Below are 22,787 nucleotides of genomic sequence, written 5' to 3'. Positions count from 1 at the left end.
ACTATTTTTCTTTTTTTCTTTTTCTTACCCGCGAAGTTCGCTTTTCTGCACACCGCATGTCGTTTCCGACTATCCCAAGAGAGCGGCGGTGTGTGCTGACACGAGCTTCCAACCGGCGAACGCAGTGCACACCGGGCGACATCGCTCTGCACCGTCTGTCGGTGACAGTTCGCGAGCGAGCGGTCGACTCGCCTCAAAAGAGCTGCACCGCGCGTGCTGCCGATGCTCTCCGTCTCGCAAGCTTCCCCGTGTCAGCCCCCATCGAGGCGCCCGAGCGACGGGAGAAAAGCTCCCCCGAAATTCCGTCGTCTCGTGTGTATTTCGCAGCACAGTTTCTGTCTAAACATCGGTTCGGCAAAGGGCAGCCCGGACGGGCTTTCCTCGTATACGGACCCCATGCGGGGAAGAACCGAGCGCGCAGGCTCCCCGAGGTGAAGGGAAGAGGCTCGCCGCTCTCCTGGCAGGCGTGCGCGCACGGTGACGCCAGAGCTTGGGTACCCGCACAACATCGAGCGACCGTGACGCTTTTCTTGTCACAGCTTCGTGCCGGCTGGGCCACCTCTTTCGTGCGACCTGTAGGCCGCTTTTCACGAAAAGCAGAATAAGCACGTGTGTACGTGCAGCTGGAAGGTGGAATGATAGTAGATTTAATCGAAGGTGGAGGAGATGTTATGCTGGAAAAGCTTACGGCCCTCCATGCGCAACGCCTCACGACTTCAAGTGTACCAGAGAGATGGAAGAATGCCAACGTTACACTAATCCATAAGAAAGGTGACGTTAAAGAATTGAAGAATTATAGTCCCATTACCTCGTTTTCAGTATTATATAAAATATTCATCAAGATAATTTCCCATAAAATTAGGGCTACACTTGACTTCAATCAGTCAAGAGCACAGGCTGGCTTCAGGAAGGGATCACGTCCATGTCATCAATCAGGTAATTGAGAAATCTGCGAAGTAGTCTCAACCTCTCTATATGGCTTTTATTGATTATGAAAAGGCATTTGATTCATCATATATACCAGCAGTCATGGAGGCAATGCGTAGTCAACGAGTATTGCATTCTACCGGTGCTAACATGTGGGGCAGAAACTTAGAGGTTGACAAAGAAGCTTGAGAACACGTTAAGGACCACGCAAAGAGCGATGGAACGAAAATGTTAGCCGTAACGTTACAGCAAGAGAGCGCCGTTGATCAGAGAGCAACAAGGAATAGCCGATATTCTACTTGACATTAAGAGAAAATCACGAAGCTGGGCAGGCCATGCAAAGCGTAGGGCAGATAACCGGTGGACCATTAGAGTTACAGAATGGATGCCAAGGGACGGGAAGCGCAGTCGAGGACGGTAGAAAGTTAGCTGCGGTGATGAGATTAGGAAATTTGCAGACGCAAGTTGGAACCAGCTGGCGCAAAACAGGGGTAATTTGTGATCGCAGGGAGATCGCCTTCGTCCTGCTAGTGGACATAAAAATAGGCTGATGATGTTGATGACGATACGCGCGGCTTAGTTGTTTTTGGCAACAGGAAATAAAGTCGCAAGTTTCGCCCGAAAGACAAAGCATTGTTAGCGATAGCAAAGTATTACCCATCTGTACGAAGTAAGGTTCGTAGTTTTATCGGTCGTATAATTGCAGTAGAAAGCATGGCGTCATGCGCGCAAAGGCAAACATGAACCAATCTCGCTCGATGACCGCGAACACACGTTGTCACAACAATGGCGGGATGAAGATCGCAAACCGAGGGGAGCCAACGCTTCTGCTGCTGTCCCTTAGCGCGTCTCCGAAACCTGAGGTCAGGCGACCTCCAGCACCAGGCGCGCGCGTATTCAGAGAGCGCACGTGCAGCCACGAGCCATGTCGCCTCGCAACATGCGTCTATATAATTGCTATCGCAATAAAAGAAAACTGGTATACACGCACAAAAGAATAAGGGTGAACCGAAGGAAGACGACTAATAAATCAAGTGGCCGTGCTTTGGAATTTCGGCTCACAGGTTTATCAAGTTTCCCGAAAGCAGAGCCAACTACCGCTCAATCCGTTACGATAGGCGCTTTCTAATTCTGCTGTCAAGCTCTGCTCCCTTAATTCCTTGAAGATATGCAGCCAGAATTAAACTTGGAAGGTGATGCATGGTTGTAGAACTAGTGGTTGAAAGAGAAAATTGTCATCCACCCGAATGTAGCGCGAACCTACGAAGGAAACCCATACGGGTTTGTTAGAAAGGAAGCTTTGCAGTTGTGGGAAAATTCGTCCTGGTGCGGGACTCAACTGCGAATCTTGCTTTCTGAGAAACACATATGGGCTTACTCTGTAGCTTCGTGCTACATTCGGATGCGTGACAATTTTTTTCTTTCATGAATATTTCTCCTCCTTGCGGGAGTCAGTATAATTGATTTGCCAGAACTATACTCCATCACACAAGTCGTTTGCAGCGGTGGCGACGGTACGAGATGTACACAGGCGCAATATCCTTGCGCAGCGGAATATAGTTCCAGGCGTAACTGTCTGATTAATGGTTCAGGATTAGACAGTTTTGTTTTTTCTTGTTACATGATACGTTACAGCGATACGCTACACGTTAGGGCATTTGTGCATGCACGTCACATACCGTGAATTCAGCAGCCGCTGAGCAGACGACGCGGCGCGGATGGACATATCTCGAGAGACATTTGACCTTCCTATTGGCTGAGGAGTTCTGCAGCTTCCACGATGCTGCAATTGACTTGTGAGATGGAGTATAGTGGTCTTATCACGCATGTGAGAGTGCTCAGCCTAGTTAGTTAGGAAGTGCTGGGTACTCATCTGCATGGGTGACACAAAAAAAATGTACTGCAGCGGTTCGTGTTACTGAATGCAAACCTAATAAAGTCGCACGACTGCCGTCTCCAACGGCTTGCTGTTGTCCCAGGAAAACGGCAGAGAAATTCGAAACTTTGATACCAAGGCATATATTCTTATAGGAGGGGTAATTTCACCCACAGAATGAAATCCCTGACCGCGAGGACCACGATCTATAGGATTGCGATGTCTTTCTGGTCATTTTATGCTCACTTCTTCAGTAGATACTTGCTGACGTTGCTACTCCATTGGTACCTGACTGGACAAATATTTCGTTGAGAGCTTTACTTTTATGTTAAAAGACGGGTATCAATATGCTAAAGGCTTCGATTGACAGTTATCGTTGAAGAGACAGAGGCGAGGCAACAGGGGTTTGGCCATTTCGGCAAGGGAGAATATATGACTGACACATCACCGGCGAAGCTTCCGGGTCTAGCGATCCGTTGATGGTGGGCGTCGCTAGCCGTCCGTTCGCAGCGCAGAACCAGTTGGGGCACGCCAGTATACGACAGGCCGCAGTCAGAGGCTGCTATGGGGCCTGATCGGCGTGAGTGACTCTTCCGCCTACTGCAGGCCCATCACACTTCGCAACATGCAGAGGAGCCAGGAACTGTCAACAAGGCGCCGTGCCGATTGTCACCGTAAAACGAGATCATAAAACAGCGGCACTTTGTCTGGTCCGTTCCCCAATAAATGCCCGCGTCGCGCTGTCACTCAGTGGAGGGGTATTAAGGAGGATGACAGCGGTGCGTTCCCCAGTTGCTCGGAAGAAAAATAAGCCCCGTTGGAGAGTACCAATGAACAGTGCAATGAGATCGATGGCACAATGCCTCTCCGCGTACAGGGCGCCCTATACTGCTGGGGCCGAATTCAGGCGGATGCCGTGGGCGCCGCCGTGTGCGCTCCGCGCCGAGGGCGAGCCCTGTGAGTGATGCGAGCGACCGCCGTCAGCGATCGTTCTTTGGAGACGCCGCCCGAGTCGTAGGCCCACAGACATTCATCACGCACTTACTGGTTCCCCGCTCTCGCTGGCGCACCCGCGTGCATGAGTCCTATTGCGGGGGCCGAACCGCAAATGCCAGTTGGCCACCTGCGCGCAATGCTCGCTCACCAAGGAGGTCATCGCTTCCGACATCTGGCGCGCAACTCTCCTGGAACTTCTGCACCACATGTACGGCACGTTAACTTTTCTTTCACGCTCTTTTGTCAGCTTTACCATATCATTTATCCACCACCTCCCGAGTCTCCTATCCTTGAGCTCAGTCATCCTCAGCAGTGTCCCACCACATTTTACTTGACGAACTTACAAGCCTGCCCACTCTTCACTCTAGTGTTGGCTGTCATTTCACGTTTTCCCCCATTAGCGTGTCAGGGCAACGTACGGGACTGCTTCATTGTGTGCCAGATGCGAAACGTGTTCCAGGAGATTTATACAGACCGCCGGTTGCAGCTTTGTTGCTAAGGCTTCACATCACAAGGTTGAAGTTCCCTGTTTTTCTGAAACACACGCTGTTATATCTTCCTCACCTCGCTCCCCCATCAAGTTATTTATGGCGAGCGCGTGTGCACGCATTTACCTTATGAGGCCCTCTCTGCAGATCCCATTAAAATTACATTTTTATTATACAGTAGAAAAACGAGCACAGCGCAAAAGACGGGGACAGAGAAAGACACGTGACGCTGACTATCAACAACATTTACTGGTGATGCAGGGACCACATATGTAGAGCCACATGCGCAAAAAGAAAAGCCCCGCCGCGGCTGCCGCATTCCGATGGAGGCGGAATGCAAGAACGCTGCTGAACTGTGCATTGAGTGCACGTTAAACAACCAGGTGGTCAAAATTAATCCGGAGCCTCCAACTACGGCGTGCCTCATATTAGATCGCGGTTTTGGAACGTAAAACTCCAGAATTCCAATTCAAGGCGCATGTACAAAATAAAGTCGCTGTTTCGCCCGAAAGGCGAGGCATCGATTGCGATAGCAAGGAAGGAAGGAAGGAAAACAAGAGGTGAAAGGCAGAGAGGTTAACTAGATTAAGTGTCCGGTTGGCTTCTCTGCACAGGGGGATGGGGTAAGGGGCACAAAAGATAAGAACACGAGAGAAGATCTAAAAAAAGGGGGAAAGCATCAGTTCGCATATCTATTGTTTTTCAATGAGTCCTGTTTCCTTTAAAAATCACACTAGCGCGCTTAAAGCAGATCGTGCCGACGTCGGCTGGGACCAGGGTCCAAGAATTCTACCTTCCGTAAGGGGACGGTTGTCAATCCTGTCGAGCGTGGTGCTGAGGACTTGTCTTCGTGCACTGAAACGACGACAATCACACAAAAGGTGCGCTAACGCCTCTTTGCACCCGCAAACTTCACAATCTGGACTTCTGGCCATTCCGGTGAGGTAAGAGTACGCATTGGTAAAAGCTACTCCAAGTCATATGCGACAGATGAGAGTTACCTCCCGTCGTGGTAAGCCATGTGGAAGGCGGAGCTTCAGATCAGGATCCAGGGAACAAAGGCGCTGGTTTTTAAAGTCTGCCGAATTCCATTGGGCCAATGTAAGCTCGCGAGCAAGCGCACGGAGCTTTCCCGCTGCGTGTGTTCTTGACAGCGGGATAGCAACAGGATAGCGCCTTGGCAACCATTGAAATACGATGTCGTGTCCTGTCCCAACTGCCCGATAGTGAATTTCCCGTGTGTCCGCGACAAGTCGCACGTGGAGTCCACGGTGTAATGCAGAGAGCAAACTCTGGACGGCGGCCTTATAAGGCCGCCCTCCAGAGTTTGCTCTCTCATTCTATAGAATCACAGAAGATGGACCATTTCTGTGGCGTTTCTTGAATTGCTGCACGCAGAGCTGCAAGTTCGACAGTCGTCGTTGATGTCAAATGCGATCTTCTGAAATTTATCACTGTAGATTTTGCTGGGACAAATACTGCAGCTGCTTAACTGGAGTGCATGACCGACCCGTCGGTGTAAACATTTAAGCGGTCACTGTAAGCGATAGCAAATTATTAGACAGCTATAGGAAACAAAGATAGTAGTTTCATCGACCGTATAAACTTGTAAACATTCGCTATATAAGTAAATTAACAAGCATATAGTGTCACGCGCGCACAGACAAACATGAACGCATCTCACTAGATGACCACGGACACTCGCTGTCAAAATGCAGGCGTGAGGAAGAGCTGCAGTAGCAGTGAGCGAATGGACCTTCATGCTGTCTATCGCTTCAACGCCAAATCAGCGCTGAGAACACACAGCACGCATAAAGCTACGAGTCGCCGACGCACCTTGCGCGCGATGGAATACGGCGCGCTACCTCGTTGGCTACCTCCCCAACTTCCGCGCCTCCATCAGCGGCTCACCCTCGCACGCTTTCACTCACATCTACACCATGTTATCGCACTTGGACTTTATACAGAACATCACAGCGACGGCAACAACGGCGGCGGAAATGCGCCTGGAGTCTCTGTATAATTGCTATCGCAACAAAAACTTCAGCACTGATTTAGGTACCGTTATGTCCTGTTCCGCTCGGGCCAGTCTCATCTCCGATGCAACCGTTTGGCCTGTGACATCCCCGACGCGACCGACTGGTGCTCCAGACCGGCTTCGGGGAACGCGCTCCACAGCGGGTGACCCTCTTTCCCGCGGGGCACAAGAACAACTCGGCTTTCCCTCGGAGCTGAGCTTGGCTTCCGCCTCCGACGGTGCTCGACACAATAAAGAAACTTTTAACTGTTCCCGGCTGTTTTCGCCTTTATGACTACCGCGACTTACGTGTACGTCCATGTGCAACTACACCGGCCGCGGACATAACAGTGGCGACGAGGAAGTAGATTTTGACTCGCACTACGCAACGCTTTTGACCAGCCATGGCTACGCACGGACTTCCAAGTCGACTACCAGAATTTAACGACTCATCCTGGACATCGTGGTTTTCACGTCTTCAATTGTACTTTGAAGCCAACGCCATCACGTATCCAGCTTTGAAGAGCGCCAACCTGCTAACACTGCGCGGGGTGCAGACCTATGACGCTGTCTGCGCCCTCGTACACCCAAGCACTCCAGTGGCCGTTGACTACGACGACATCGTCGCGGCACTCCAGAAACCGCCGGCTACAATTTCGGGACGCTGACATCGAGCACATCAGCTACATAGCAGGAGGGAGGTGCGGATACCTACCTCATCTGCTAACACCACTATGCTCCCTTTGGACGTTATGTTGCGGGACCGATTTGTGTACGGACTGCGTGACGAAAGCCTGCACCAGCTACTGTTCGCGCAGACAGGTCTAACCTTCACCACAGCATACGACATCACCGTACGAGCAGAGAGCGCCGGTCACCGTAGCAGAGGTATATTCGACGGAACGTCGAGCCTGCATATCATACCAGTCAGCAGGTACGCCACTCCACTACTAGCGCAAAAGCGATTACAAAGGTATAGCCCCGTTGGCGAAGCGACGACCAGAATGATCCACAGGGGTGTTGGTTTTAGACAGCAATTTGCAAATTCTGCCGTAAATGTGGACACATTGAAAAATCTTGAATCACGAAGCGCAAGCAGCTCCTATAGCAGATCACGCCCTAGCGCAATCACAGCGTCGACACCCCAGAGTGACAGACGCAGAGTGATGCGATCATGACATCAGCAACATCATCGGCACTTTATGACTTGAACAATGTGGTGAACCTCGGCACGAAATCGAAGATTTTTGCAGAAATAACTACACTAGCGGCCGATAAAGTTTGAGGTGGATTCTGTAGTGGCCTCATCAGCCAGGACACTTTCCGTGCTACTTGGCATGACGATGCGCCAGCTCTCCAGCAAAGCGACACGCAGATGAGAACATGGTCCGGACATTCTCTGCCACTTCTGAGCTGGGCCAACGTAGACGCCTACTACAACGGTCAGACCTATCAGCTGCTCTTGCTAGTGTTGCAAGGCTCTGGATCAAGTCTGCTAGGCAGAAACTGGTTCACCCCACTTGGAGTGGTGGTTTGCGGGATGCACCAAACATCCAGCCACGCGGCAGTGGAGAGAGAGAGAGAGAGTGAGTGAGAGAGTGAGAGAGAGAGAGAGAGAGAGAGAGAGAGAGAGAGAGAGAGAGAGAAGGAGAAAGGTAGGGAGGTTAACCAGAGAAAAAGATCCGGTTTGCTACCCTACGCTGGGGAGAGAGGGGAGGGGAGGTAAAGTGGTAACAAAGTAGAGATAAGGAAAGAAAGGAGCATAGACACACAATCACAATCGGTCACTGTCACCGAATACTGTCATGGCACAGCACAGTGACACTTGCAGCACTATCAACGTCTGTTCCGGCTACAGCCGCTTGTCCAATTCTGTCGCCCTCAAAAACCGCAACAGTGCCCTCGTCGCCCTCTGCTGCGATGGCTTGTGATGGCGGTATTTTAATATAAGACCTCTCGCGGCAGTGGAACAGCTACAAGAGAAATATGACGCATTCTTCTCTAAAGAAATTCCTAGGAACACCGGACTTCCCGTCACCCTGGAGCTGCGGCAGGATGCAGCGCCTAAATTTATGAACGCCAGGCCGGTACCCTTCGCTCGGCGAACATCGGTTGAATAGGAGCTTCATCGACATCCCGCACAAGAGATAACCGAGCCGATCCAACATTCGGAATGGGCTACACCACTTGTTATCGTCCGGTAGAAGAATGGAGTCCTGCGTCTCTGCGGGGGCTGCCGGCGCACCGTCAGTCCAGCGACGAACGCATGCTCGTACCCGTTGCCGACTCCCAGCACGCTTCGTGGTAGAAAAATCTTTAGCACCTTGGACTTGTCCCAGGCCTACCAGCAGTTGAAGGTGAGGGAACAAACTCTGAATTACTCACTATCAGCACCATCAAGGGCCTCTACAAGGTCAACAGACTGCCATTTGGCATAGCTGCAGCACCGGCAATCGTCCAGAAATTAATGGAATCGACTAGTGGAATTCCGGTCATTTGCGTCTGTCTTGATGTTATCATCAGTGACGCCTCCGGTGGAGAGCACACAGCGCGCTTAGAGCTCGTTCTTAAGAAGCTATAGCAATTAAGTGCCAACTTGCACATCAGCAGGGAATGCTTTTTTTTTGTGTGTGTGGTGCCAGAAGTGAAGCTTCTGAGACACAAGATTAATGCTAAAGGCGTCCATCCTACTGAAGACAAGGTGCGAGCAATCACCGAGGCACGAGCGCCAACTAACAAGCAGTAACCACAGCCATTTTTAGGGCTGTTAACGTTCTATACGTCAGAATAACTTCTTGGGCGAGTTGTTTGCTTACTATGACCTTTGTAGAGCAAGAACTCGAAAATGAAAGCTAACAGTGAGAGGAACGAAAGGAAAAGAAAGACGAGCGCTCGTCTTTCTCTTCCTCTCGTTCCTCCCTGTTTTTTTTTTTTTTTTTGTTTCCTTTTCGGGATTTTACGCTACAAAGATCACGCTAACGTTCTACGATCGGTTCTTAGAACATCGGGCTACTTTGGAGAACGACCTACACTAACTCCTTCAAAAAGAAGTTCCTTGGTCGTCAAGTCATCAAAAGTCATTTGACGCGCTAAAAAAGCCACTCTGATGAAAGTGCACTGTTCTGAGGCACTACGACGTGAGAAAACCCCTGCTGCTGGCCTGTGAAGCATCACCATACGGAGTGGGCACAGTCCTCTCACAAGTTGACGATCAAGGACGGGAAGCCCCAGTCGCTATCGCGTCGCGCACCTTATCGCAAGCAGAGAGGAATTAATGCCAGCTAAATAGAAAGGGGATTGGAATCGTCTATGCGCAGCCGTACATTTTCGCCAGTGCATTACCGGCCGAAAAGTGACCTTCATATCGGATCACCGGCCCTGCCCTTGTTGAGTATTATGGGTCCTCAGAAGCCAATGCCACATACATTGTCGCCGCGAATGACGTGTTGGTGCATCAAGATGTCAGCGTACGACTACGAGCTTATACACCGCACTGGAAAGAAGCACCAAAACGCCGACATACTAAGCCGCCTGCTCCTAGACGTTACAGTAGAAGAACCATCCCCGCCTGGAGATACTCGAAGCGCTGCCGAAGCCTCCGCTAACAGATGACATGGTGGCAACATAACTAAAGGAATGCACAATATTGAAGGGAGTCTGCGGAGTGGTGTGGTGGCATTGGCAAGGCTTGCAATTTTGAACCGTTTTTTTCTATGCTGTGGTCAATTTAACAGGCCACCACATGTGACCTCTGGGGCAGTTTTTCATGGCCACAGTGCCTCGATGGCCTGCGTGGACGAGGAAAGGAGAAGCAAGACGTGCCTTGCGGCTTACGTGCCCCTTCATCCAACTGCCTGGTGCTGTGCGAGCATAATTTCGAGGCGACAGGCCCTCAAGCGCGCACGGCCCTGGAGCCAAAGTGCCTACCGCCCCGAGACAATCCGGGCCTCAATTTGCGCGTCCGGCAGAGGAGAGCTCGGCTCCGACGTGTGTGCATGGCCGCGGTGATGGGGAGGGTTGCTCTTCGGGGGCTGGGAGGATTAGTCGATGGGCCAACGCAATTAACTCTCTGTCGCGAACAGCTTCATCGATGGAGGCACACTGCAGCACCACGTCGCACGCTTTCTCTTCGGGCAGCACAGCACCGTTCAAATCACCACAGGGCAAACTCTAGCGAAATTGTTGTTTGAACGAGAAACGATAACCCAGCTCAAAGCACTTCTCCTCGAGCCTCCGGCGAAAAGATCTCGGGAAGAACAAAAGCTCCGCCGCTGTAGAGACTCGAGAAATGCCAGCACATACTCGCTCGCCAGTTCAACAAACAAACAGTACGGTCTGCGGTCGTGACTGGTCGACATGGGCGGACTGCGCACACGCCGCCACCTCAACCAGCTGGGTCGTTCCTTAAAGCGAAGGTTTCGGTAAATCCTTCGCTCCAAGGGAACAGCCCTAGGTCGGCTTCGTCGCACTTAGCCTGGCATTTCGTACCAGGTGTACCGGCGTCGCCGCTAGCAGTTACGGAACCAAGTGACAATGACACCCAGAACACGCCTGCTTCCCTCCCGAACGCGCCCATTCAGCGAGCGACCACACGTTCACGGCGGCCTCCACAGCGCTTTCAGGGCAGAGGAAATGTTGTGACCTGTTCCTCTCGGGCCTGTCTCATTTCCGACGCGACAGACTAGTGCCCCAGACCGGTTTCAGGGAACGCGCTCCACAGCGGGTGACCCTCTCTCTTTCCCGCGCGGCATAAGGACAACTCGGTTTTGCCTCGGCGTGGAGTTTGGCGTCCGCTTCCAAAGGTGCTCAACACAATAAAGAAGCTTTTAACTGTTCTTGGCTGTCTTCCCCTTTTGGACTACTGCAACTTACGCGTACGTCCATGTGCAAGGACACTTGCGGACATAACAGCGGCGACGAGGAAGGGGATTTCGACCCACGCTATCAAGCTATCAAGCTTCCTAGTGTAATCTGGGGCGCTATAACGTAAAACTATTCCAAACTTTTCTATTCCATTTCTGCAATCATCCCTCCGCGATTGGCCAAAAATTTTTTTGGACCACCCCCACTTCACCTGTCTGTCAGCGATGTCACGAAAACCGCGAAAACCGCGAAAACCGCGACACCAGGGACCCGTCAGCAGTGAAAAGCCGTATTTCGCTTTCGGACGCTGGTTTCCAATCACGATGGACGCCACCCTCTGGGTCTTTTCTTGTAGAGAAGTAGTTCAGATTTGGATGGAGAACATCTGAGCCCAGTGGGGCGGAGGAAGCGCTCGGTCGTATCGATGGCGCTCTGCATGGCGGCCTCAACTTGGCCGTCGCTCCCGCCGACGCACCAGATGGTGATGTCATCTGCGTAGATGGTATGGTTGTTTCCTTGAATCTTCGCGAGCTCCTTGGAAAGCCCTATTATTGCGATGTTGAATAATGTTGGCGAGATGACTGAGCCCTGAGGCGTGCCGCGATATCTCTCGCGAGAGGTATCCTTCGATCTTGAGCTTGGCAGTTCTTTGGCTAAGGAAGGATCGGACGAAGTCGTAGGCCCTCTTCCCGATGGGTAACCAGCACTTGGGTAACCAGCCTTTGGGTAACCAGCACTTGATTGGTGGCCGACCTGTGCCTCAAAACTCAGTTGCATAAAGTGCGAACATGACCTCCTGAGAGTGTGGAAAAGACAGATATTTCATTTGTCGTTTGTTCTCAGTTTTATAGTTTTAGTTATTCACTCGTTCCTGAAATTATGCGTGTATACAAACCTCTCGATTCTTGGCCCATCTCCCATTCTGGGTACGTTTTTAAGCATCATCATCAACGTGTTGTCATTGGAACCCGCAAGCAAAGACGCTATCAAACACTAAGAATCAACAACAAAAGCTTTCTATACATGTCAGAACAAAAATGTAAAACCTCAACAGTTACAAAAATCAATAATCTTTGTGAACGCGACAGCCTAAAAAGAGAGCATACAAGGTGAAAAAAAAAAACATATTTGTGGCAACGCGTACATGTCAAAGGCACCTAATCATGTCGCGGTATCTAATCTCTTGGTAAAATAGGCTCATACAGTTGAAACTCGATTTAACGAAGTGATGACCACGCTCGAATTATTTCGTTAAATCGGGAAGTTTATAAAATCGAGAAAGGAATTTTTCAGGCCTTCGAAACTTAAAATTGTTATGTAGCGGCACGCGAAAGCTACCACGGCGTTGTATTTGTCTCTTATCCAGCCATCTGTCGCATAAACCATGAAATAACGAAATCAACCACCGCCGTCCCTATCGAGGCGGTGTTGAGCCCGCTGTTCCGTGCATGGGTGCGGCGTGCAGCCTCGTCAAAATAAAGCTAGGGTCGTGACCATGGCGCCCAGATGTTTTGACGCAATAGCTTTAGACCGCACGCTCGAAGAAAAACACGTCTGTGTAAAAATTGGGAAGAAACCACCGCTTTCTTTCCTCATTTATTTCAGGAAAAACTTCGTTAAATTGAGTTCGGCCAAGCTAGTTTCGTTAATTCGGGTTGGTGACAACATTGAACCCTTTCGGTACCTGCCGGGGAATGGAAATTTCTTCGTTAGATCGGGAACTTCGTAAAATCGGGTTTCGTTAGATCGAATTTTAACTGTAGATGGTGTGCATATGCCACTCATATTTCACGTGCTCGCTTGTCTCTATAATTTTTGATGATGCGCACTTTATCAAAAATAGGGGACATCTGGAACCGCCTCAGTAAACCTGTTGTCCCTTTTAATAGATTAGCGCGTTCGCGGAACCTATCTTTAATGCACATTTTCTTTTCACCGTCGTCGCAGCTTTTCAACCTCCGCCTACACCATTAAAAATTGCTCGATAACTTTCGCTGATTTGTTGAAATATGTTGATGTTCACATTTCCCGCAAACTTACTGGGATGCATCAAGCTAATCAAATTACTAATTTTGCAAACAATGCCCTAGGTACGTCCTAGGATATATCCGTCGCACCCTTTCTCTCGCACCTTCCTCTGTTACGCTGTTAGCCTGCAAAACTTTTATCCGCCCCATACTTGAGCATGCAAGTGCAATATTTGACCCTTACCACTTAAATCAGTCCAGAACCGCACTACTATAGATTCATCCTTTGTTAACTACAGCGGGACAGAAAGACGATGGACAAGAACGAAGTGAACACACAGAGCGCTGCTTCCCTCTTGTTCTCTCTCTTTGTGTCTCGCTGTAGTTAATAATGAATTAAACTTGCCCAGGTTTCAGTTTTTACGTGAGATTAATGTTATAGCTTAATATTCTTACAACTCTACGTGTCACGGCACTAAAATCGCAACTCGGTTCTTCCGCACCGGTTGATCGTCGAAAAATATCTCCACTAAATCTTTATCACATGTTCTTACATCGAAGCTGTATACCTCTACTCGTAGCGCATTTGTCGTGTCCGTGAAAAAAAAAGTAGTAGTAAAGAAAAAAAAAACCTCTTTCTTGAGCCGATCCCGGAGGTAGTGCAATCGCAGGCTAAAATTGAAGCGAAAAGTGTGCATATCCTTTCGAATCGCGCATACAGTGCATACCACATAGGTCGTTTCGATGAAGAAAAGCATAAAACACGTCTCGTGCCAACATGGTGGATAATAAGGCGGTCGTTAACAATGGGAAGCACAATCTGAACAACGGCGTCGTGCTCGTGCAACGGATGAACATCGTGTCCAGGAGGCTCAGCGCAAGCGCCAACCGCGGCAGGATGATGATGAATGTCGTGAAGCCGAAAACGCGGCCAAGCGCCGAAGGTACAGTGCAATTAATCGTTTCAAGGGTGCAAGTTCTAAATTTAAGAAATTTCTCGGTGCAGAATTCGGGTTTAGTTGCTCCGTGGGTGACCGACTGCGGTTCTAAGTACATTACGCTTGTCTCTGCTCCACTCTTTGTGGGTGCACGAAGTAGCGGCGCAAGCCAAGTCGCAGGCCGTTGAAACGTCTTTGGCTAATAATTAGGTAAAGTGCATGTGAATGTCGCCATGTGAATAAGTTCAAGCCACGTCTCAATGGGTAATCGTTCTAGGTGTCGTTTACAGCTTCGCTGTCCAACCACCTTCACAGCGTGGATTGGCGCCCAAGTTTTCTTTTTACAGCGAAGCTGCTTACCTGTATGCATCCCCCGCACGCGTTCTAGGAGCGGGAGGGGAGGGGAGAGGGTGTTGGCGGTACCCTAGCCGGCTTACGTCCGTCTCACGGCTCGTGGACAAGAATGCGTGGGCCGATGCCGGAGGTAGTGCAATACCGTGCCGACCCGCGGCGAAGGTGAAGCAGGTTTCAAGCACTCCGCCAACTTCTAAAAATAAGTTTAGTATCTTGAGTCCAAATAGAACCACATAAGTTTGGTGTGGTATAAGAAACTCTCTCTCTCTCTCGCTCTACATATATATATATATATATATATATATATATATATATATATATATATATATATATATATATATATATATATATATAATGTGCACTTAGTGTAGTAGTGTAGCAATTAAGTTGGCCTTCATGCGCTTTTTTTGTTTTAAATCCTGTTTGACGAATAATGAGAGGGGGAGAATGGCGTGTCGACGACGCCTGTGCACGTTGCCTGGGCTGCTGTGGTTATAACGTCACGAGCACGTCGGAGGTGACGGCGTAGCTGCAGCAGCGGTTGCGGCAGATGCATATAGGCGCAGTCACCGCGGCGGCGCTTGTGTCGGCGTAGTGTGAAAAGCAAGAAAGAGCATGTGAAAGAGCATGAAAGAGACCCAAGTGGAAAAGGAGCTGGTGCTGACAAATTTAAACTGGAAGAAAGCGGAAGAGAAAATTCCTAAGCACACAGCCACAGGGCTAGACGAGGTTCCCGTTAGGCTGATAAATGAACTAGGACCAAAAAGTAAGGAAGCTCTGGTGAAAGCAGTGGAAAAAACTTCAAAAGATAGACGAATACCAGACAGTTGGCGACAAAGTAGAATGAATTTAATTTATAAAGGTAAGGGGGAGAAAGACAGAATTCACTCGTATAGACCGTTGACCATTACATCGGTAATATACAGGCTAGCAATGCAGGCAATCAAATTAAAGCTTCAAGCATGGGCAGAGAATAATGGCATTTTGGGAGAGCTTCAGAATGGCTTCAGAATAGGCAGGTGTTTGGATGATAACTTGTTTGTTCTTACTCAGTGTATTGAAATATCAAAAGCAGAAAGCAGACCGTTGTATGTGGCCTTTTTAGACATTACAGGACCCTACGACAACGTAGACCGCAACATGTGGGATATTCTGGAAGGGGAAGGCTTAGGTAACGATTGTCTACAGCTTTTGAGAGAGATTTACCTAGAAAATACCGTTTGCGTTGAATGGGAAGGGATGAGGAGCGAGGAGAAAGTTCATATCAACAAGGGACTGAGGCAGGGGTGCCCATTATCCGCGCTGCTGTTTATGATGTACATGGTGAGGATGGAGAGGGCGCTAGAAGGAAGTAATATCGGGTTTAATCTCTCATACAAACAGGCGGGTACAGTAATAGAGCAGCAACTCCCAGGTTTATTTTATGCGGACGACATTGTGTTGCTAGCTAACAAGCAAAGTGATTTGCAACGTCTGGCTAATATCTGTGGACAGGAAGGCAACAATTCAGGTTTGAAATTTATTGTTAGAAAATCAGGTGTTATGGTATTCAATGAAAACAGTGAACAGACAGTGGAGATACAGGGCCAAGAAATACCTCGGGTAGCAGAATATAAATATCTTGGTATATGGATAAACGAAGGCAATGGATATATGGAAACACAGGAAAAAACCATAACAGTAAAGTGGAAGAGAAATGCACTTTTGGAAATGCAAAATTGTTTGCTTGAAATCAGGGGTACAATCAGGACTCGACGGGAACCAAAGGTCAGTGGGTCGCCTCGCACTGGGCGCTCACGGGAAGACTACAAATCAAGCTGTGCAAGGTGATATGGGCTGGACTAGTTTTGAAGTGAGGGAAGCTCGCAGTAAAATTGAGTATGAAGAACGGCTGAGGAATATGGAAGAAAGTAAATGGGCTGGGAGAGTGTTCAGGTATCTGTACAGAAAAAACATTGATTCACAGTGGAAGAAAAGAACTAGGAAGCTTACCAGCAAGTATGCGGCCTGTAGGGTGGGCAACACAGCAACAAAGAAGGTCAAGAGGAAAGTCAGAGAGGCTAAATTAATATCATGGGTGGCGGCAATGGAAAAGAAACCTGCCATGAGTAACTACTTAAGAGGAAAAAACGAAATCAGGAAAGAAACCATTTACGATAACTCAAAGGGAAGCTCATTACTTTTCGAAGCGAGATCGGGATGCCTTAGAACACGCACCTATAAAGCGAGATATAAGAAGGAAGAAGAAGCATGTGCTTGCTGCGGTAAAGCTAGGGAAACGACGGAGCATGTTTTATTAGAATGTGAAGACGTCTACCCAGCGGTCGATTTAGGCACCACTGGCCTCCTTGAAGCCCTTGGGTTCAGTGGGAGCAGTGGTAAAGCAAACATGTCCGCAATGGACATTAGTAAGAGGCGATTGGAGGATTGGTGGAAGAAAAGTAGGGAAACGACAAAAGACGAAGACGTACAAAAGCACAGTTCGCAATAGGGGATCAGAAAATTTGGGCGTGGTAGTTCATAGTGTTTTTTTTTTCTTTTTTCATTGTTTAACCTAGGTAGGATATTAGGCAGTATAGTAGCAAGAGCTTGGTGGCGCAACCCACCGCCCCGTTCCAAAGGGGACGCTCATAACATCCATCCATCCATCCATCCATCCATGTGGTGCCGTATGAAAAAAAAAAAAAGGTGTATGATTTCATAACGTATGCGGCCCATGTTTGCAGCCCATGTATGCAGCCTTAACAGCTTCGCTAGTAATCCGACCCCGTATGAATGTTGCGGCACCACGATTTTTTTTTTTTTGCATTCGTTACCGCCACACAACAAACTCAACGCATTCGTCCATCGCGTGTCGTCACCACACACCCGAGCGCCATCGTTGCCCTGCACGTGCCCACGTGACCACCACGTTACAACAGTCCTCTTTTGTATATATACTGCAAGTGATTAGAATGTCCTTCCCAGCCATACTGCTGTAATCACAGACCCTTTTGGTTTCAAATCCGCCGTCGAAAAAATTGCATGTACATGCGATAACGCATATGGATGCCTGTGTTGGTGTTGCAGCAGGCGGGGTTAGCCTGGCGTACATAGCCGGCAATTGTTCCGCCTGAGCCTCCTGTGAGTGTCACTGTGCGAGTCACCAGGTGTCTAAGAGCCCGCGGGTCTCGCATGAAGGCAATCAGCAGTCGTTGCGCTCTCTTCCTGATTGCCGCGGGCCCTCCGGGGAAAACAACGTCTTCAAAGGTCCTGTGCGAAAGGCCATACTTTTGCAGGCTGTCGACCATCGCTTTTCTTTCTGTGTCGAACTGCGGGCATAGCCAAATGAAATGTTCGATGTCGCCGTTATGTTGAATAACCGCGTTGTTGAACAACCAAGCCGGGGTGTAAACGCGGAGTCGGTTCTAATGCGGTACAATTAACGACGTTGCTTTTTCGCGAGTACGTCTATGGGCCACACAGGCTTGGTGTGGAATCTTGTTCGTCGTCCTAAAGCGATTGCAGCTTGCATCCTTAGTGTTCTGCATGACAGATGTTTGACGCTCTCATTTTTGGGACACATATGTCAGCGCTAGGCGTGCAAGAGCGTCAGTTTTCTCATTTCCTTAGATTATATTCCTTGCTCGTTAGATCTTTAATCAGGGCCAGTGATTGCCTTGTAAATTTCTCTCGAGGTAGGCCACGGTGTAATCGTTGTAACGCCGACTTTGAGTCCGTCAGCACCTGGATGCCTGTGCTACTGTGCTCATCTTCAGGTTACTGTATTCGCTCTGACTGTACCCAGCTCTCATGCCACCCACGGGGCGCTTGATGAATTGCGAAGAAATAAATAAATAAATAAATAAATAAATAAATAAATAAATAAATAAATAAATAAATAAATAAATTGTACTGAATCCGACGACCACTGACTAATTAAAGATCGTCGTCAGCGCTATGCCACGAAATGGTCGCTCGAGCTCGCTCTCGGTGTGCCGTTCTTGAGCGGTGTGCCTTTCTGAAAGATATAAATTTATGAGCTAGTGTTGAGATGAGCGCTCACGGCGCGTGCAAAGCTCTATTTCCTGAGTTAATGATACAGTTCAGCTAGGCTATGTTTGCCAGTGTGGGTTTCATCGAAGAAACGAATGTATAACACGAAGAGCACAAGCCGTAACTGACATGACAAGAACGTCGGCGGACAAACTTTTTCCCATTGTTTTCCTCATTTAAATTGCTGTTCTGATTTATCCGCCGCGCAGAAAACAGGGGGTGGGGCAGTGCTTGCAAATGTCCGCAGGAGTTTCAAATGTCCGCGCGCCTCAGGAAACCAATTGAGTGCTTCAGTAGAGCACCCTTCGGCGCTGCAAAACCAGGAAGTAGAAAAGGCAACAAAAATACGAAAGTTTAACAGGCGATGTGACAGAACACGCCGCTATTTATCTTCAACTCGCACGGAGGTTCAGCACGTCAGGAGAAACAAAAAAGGAAGGGCATCGGAGATACTATACTCAAAAGACAATAATCCTTTTGGACGTTTAAACCACCATTCCCCAAGAAGCGCAAGAATATATGTCTCTGTTGAGCCCATTATGAACCCGACAAACCGTAATGCATCGTCGACGAGGAAAGGAGAAGCGAGACGTGCCTTGCGGCTGACGTGCCCCTTCATCCAACTCCCTGGTGCTGTGCGCGCATAATTTCGACGCGACAGGCCCCCAAGCCCGCACGGCCCTGGAGCCAAAGCGCCTACCGCCCCGAGACAATCCGGGCCTCAATTTACGCGTCCGGCGGAGGAGAGCTCGGCTCCGACGTGTGTGCATGGCCGCGGTGATGGAGAGGGCTGCTCTTCGGGGGCTGGGGGGATTAGTCGATGGGCCAACACAATTAACTCTCTGTCGCGAACAGCTTCATCGATGGAGGCACACGGGACCGGGCCGGCTGCCGTGCGCCGTCGTCAAAACGCTAAGCCGATCCTCGTCGCTCGGCTGCTGAAGCGTCGCAAACTTGGTGCGCGCGCTTATCGGGACAGACCAGGCCGGGCGCGCGAGCTGCCGCGTGGCCTGCAGCGTTCGTTCGCTGCGCCATCGCACCGCGCACGTCATGTGGCCATCGCCCACGCACGAACACGAAATAGTGCACGCATGCTGCGGATCCACGCATGCTCGGGAGGCCGCTCGAAGTCGTGTGTACCCGCGGCATCTTGTCGAGCACTGCATGCATGTGCGCTTGATGGTCTGACGGGCTATTTATTTGTTTGTTTACTTACTTTGATGCGAAACCGTCAGATGGCGCATTGAGCGAAAAAGCCGGCGTCTGTCGTCTGTAGCAGTGAAACGGTACCTAAACTCGCATTGCCATTGGCTGCGACTTCACGTCACGAGCGCGCCTCCACGGAGTTGCCATAGGAGTTGCCCTGTTCGGAAACAGCGTGACGTCATTGCGAGTGCACCTCCCATGTGACGCACCTTCGAAGTATATAGCGCTGGTTGGCAAAAACCGTTCATGCTACCTGTTCTCTCTGCATAAGAGCGCTGCTTGTATATCAACGCAGTTTCAGCATATCGCTATTTTTTTTTAATTGACAGCATCTACGAACTGTGCTTAGAAAGTATAACCTACCCCCTTTTACCGGCACAACAACGTAGCGTTGTTGCCGACTGCGTGGTTCTCTTAAGTCAGCAGGTAGTGATCTTGTAAGAGATCACGACATGCTGACTTAATAAATGAATGTTTGTTGCTGTTTGATCTGCGGAAGTAGATCAAACAGCCACAAACATTTTTTACTCTACGAGAGGGGAGATTTTATCACGGATGACGCACATGTTTTCCCGTGCCGAAATAACACTTCGCTTAAATGACTGGTCTTCAGACAAAAATTTGTATTTAATTGTTGTGAAGGTACTTATTGGCGCCGCAATTACACTGTAGCTTTAAACGATATACAAGGTGATCTACAACGATCAGTCATAACCATCACGGCGGCTCAGTCAAGCCGTACCAAGTGGCGGCGCCTAAATTCAGATGAGCGAGGAAAGCAGAAAAACTTGTTGCCGTGCTTTAGGAGCACGGCGAGAGACCCCAAGTGGTCATAATTAATCCGGAGCCTTTCCTTAGTGTCCCCCATAAGCTGCTGTGCAGCTTAGGTATGTTAACTACCATAATATTATTTCAATTATTAGTCACGGTCATGTGAGTGCACAAAGCAAAAGCGTACTACATAGCTACACAATCCATTGCGAGGTAACTTCACTGTGTCTGCTGCCTCCCTTCGCTACTGTCAATTTGCTAAGACCGAGCTTTTGCACGTTTATCTGCATCATCACAGCTTGAAGTCCGCGCCGTAAAGGCGAGTATAAAAAAAAAAGAGGAAGGTTCTGTGTTACTTAAGACCCGTGAAATCTGCGTTAAAACGCGATAACTTCAGTGGTTTGCCATTTAGGCATTCCCCGTGGTGAAATGTATAAGCACAGCTTCGGCAGTGGTCAAAACATGCTAAAGGCTCATTTATAGTCATACCTATCAGTCTATAGATAATGCTCAAACGAAGATGATTTTTTTCTTCTGCACACAGTGCACATGGCACCGAGATACATGCGCTCGCTAACCATCGCGTCTCATTCATTCTCATTTGTTCAGTATTTACGGGTCCTGGGCCGCTATTTTGTAGCGATGCCTTATTCTATGCTATTCTTATCATCCACCACACACGGCCGCCTGATACCGTTGATAATGTGGGCAGACCGTCGCTCTGACCACTGGCCAAACGCCAAAAGCCTGAAAAAGCATAGAATCGTAAAAGGCATCGCTACAAAATACCGGCCCTAAAGCCCTGTCGGCGGCGCGCGCGCGCGTACACTAACCCCCCCCCCCCCCCTCCCCCACGCACACACACAAACGCGCGCGCACGCGCGCGCACACCCACACACAATGTGGTCCGTTTGCCTACACAAAATTGAGCCGATATCGTCGCTATTTCTTGCCACACGCTTTACCAGAACGAACGTAGCACACTTCTAGCGAAAATCCGATATTACTCATCGCATAATCCATCACTGACCACCACGTCGTTCATGTTCGCAAGTAAAAATGGACAGCGTTGCCCGATTTCCATCACGCAGTTTAACACATTCCGTTGTTCTCCGACACACAATGCTGCTAATCTGGCTGGAAAGAGAATTGCGGAGATTGAACTTAAAAAAGAAAAACATGTGTCCACGTGGCGCCCACCTACGCCAAGCACTGCGCAACTTTACTACGCAGAAAGTCGGCGGCGGCTGTGTTTTGCCAACCAGGGCCACTGCACGTACGCCGGTGACGTCACGCTGTGACGTCGTCGGCGCGGTATGAAGTACCCCAAGGGTCGAATCTTATAACGGTTCGGTCGGGGAACCGTTTGTTTGGCCTCACCTGATTGGCCAAAATTTTGGTTACGTCACAGGCCGTCAGAGGCAGCGGGGCGGTATCGCAATTTATGAATACGTCACGCATCTGTCAATCATCTTCAAAGCGAACCGGTCGTAGGAACCGGCGAAGGGGTAGTCCGCTTTGGTTTCTGTTGCTGTGGTTTGGCTGTTGGCTTGCGACCCTGGCCGCGCGCGCCGGTCGCGCGACCGCGGAGACACGCGGGCGTCGCGCGCGCGTGCGTTGGTTGCTTCGGAGGCTATTACTTGCCTTCGTCGTCTGCTTGGCGTTGCTCTTTCGGTGTCGACCACGGCTGGAAGTGCGATACGCGTTCGAAGAAGTGACAGATAATGAGTTGCACCGCCCTTGCCGGCTTTCTAAGTAGACCTTTTGCAGGCTACGCTATTAAATGGAGGAGACTCGGGTGCAAGCGTACCAGTGGTCATTCCACGCAGAGGAAGGAATATTGCGCACTGCGGTTCATCGCCACCGGCCTGCAGCTCCCAGAGGTCGGTCGGACACGAAGCATTAATCGGAATGGCCCAGATCTCTGTTGCCGACACTGTCCACAAAGTTGCTCTCGCAGTTAGTGTGTTGGCCGGTAGAAGGGCTGGGTCAGCTTTCCCGTGACCTCCGCTTCAAAGGCAATGCCAAGGAGATATTTGCATGGTGAGATCAAATTCCCAGCTCTCAGATCGCCGTTCAGCAATCAGAAGGGTTCAACCTAGGCTGGTTCAGCGCTTCCTTCGTTCGGCTGATAAAACTATACAGTCAGGATGGGAAGATATGGTGGAGATCTCTTATTTGGCTGCCCTTCTTTCTCTAGTTCGGGAGTGCCACACTTTGTTCCTCAATTTCACGGCACAGCGCGCACCGTCAGCACCACACTCTTCGATTTTACTTCACGCAGGCAATGCAGGGCCCGTATATCGTAATGTTCGATTTCAATTTCCACTGCTTCTATCACGCGACGCG

The 22,787-nt window shown here is 49.6% G+C and overlaps 1 protein-coding gene and 1 pseudogene across 1 annotated transcript in view; both read right to left on the bottom strand.

The window, feature by feature from the left end:
- The window catches only part of LOC126546000 (uncharacterized), a 196,213-nt gene that overhangs the window by 19,195 nt on the left and 154,231 nt on the right, over positions 1-22,787 (bottom strand). The gene's annotated exons all lie outside the window — the stretch shown is intronic.
- On the bottom strand, positions 14,535-14,677 carry LOC126546438 (U2 spliceosomal RNA; annotated as a pseudogene).

This window comes from Dermacentor andersoni, chromosome 1 (assembly GCF_023375885.2).
Source record: "Dermacentor andersoni chromosome 1, qqDerAnde1_hic_scaffold, whole genome shotgun sequence".
NCBI classification, from domain to species: Eukaryota; Metazoa; Arthropoda; class Arachnida; order Ixodida; family Ixodidae; genus Dermacentor; species Dermacentor andersoni.
The sequence above is the reverse complement of the archived record's forward strand: the minus strand, read 5'-3'. Positions and strand labels throughout refer to the sequence as shown.